The sequence below is a fragment of the Phoca vitulina genome, unplaced genomic scaffold (genome assembly GCF_004348235.1).
Source record: "Phoca vitulina isolate PV1807 unplaced genomic scaffold, GSC_HSeal_1.0 scaffold48, whole genome shotgun sequence".
NCBI classification, from domain to species: Eukaryota; Metazoa; Chordata; class Mammalia; order Carnivora; family Phocidae; genus Phoca; species Phoca vitulina.
The window spans coordinates 1,191,499-1,192,285 of NW_022589751.1; positions in this window are offsets into that span (position 1 = coordinate 1,191,499).

The following is a 787-nucleotide window of genomic DNA, read 5'->3' on the forward strand; positions in this document are numbered from 1 at the left end:
GACAAACTAGGATTTAGGTTTTCCTTATATCAGAAAAAAGTCATGAACACGAAGCTACACAGATCGGAAAAGACAGGAAAAAAAAAAGCAGGTGAGAATCTATACACAACTGCTTCTCTTCCTATTGAAGTTTTAAAGAATGTAACCCAACTACTTCTTTGCTCCATCATATTCTTGCATTGGGACAGCTTAATCAATATTCGGTTTCCAAAGCAATAAATATTGGTTAAATACCTGGCATAGCAGTCATGAAGCCTGGTTAGATCTCCTTTTCAATCTCCCCTTTAAGTACCAATTTGGGTCTGCCTGCCCTTAATGTCACTTCAATCAGCAAGAAAAGAAATAATTTGGGGCACCTGGGTGGGTCAGTCAGTTAAGCGTCTGCCTTCGGCTCAGGTCATGATCCCAGGGTCCTGGGATCGAGTCCCGCATCGGGCTCCTTGCTCTGCTTCTCCCTCTCCTCCCTGCTTGTGCTCTCTCACTGTCTCTCCTCTCTCTCTCAAATAAATAAATAAAATCTTAAAAAAAAAAAAAGAAAATTCTCTCAGAGACATTTTAATGTACCCCACTGATAACTAGTCATTCATTATGAAGAATACCTTATAGTAGGAACTTGGTAGAGAACAACAGTATCAGAGCCTTTGTTCTATCAGGTCTCCTCCAGAGATGACAGAGTAAGTCTCCTTTCACAATGAACTTCTGGAGGTTCAGATGGTATTCCCTAACCTCTGGGTATCTGTTAGCCCATTAGAAAAATGAGCTAAAAGCAATGTCCACAACAGCCAAA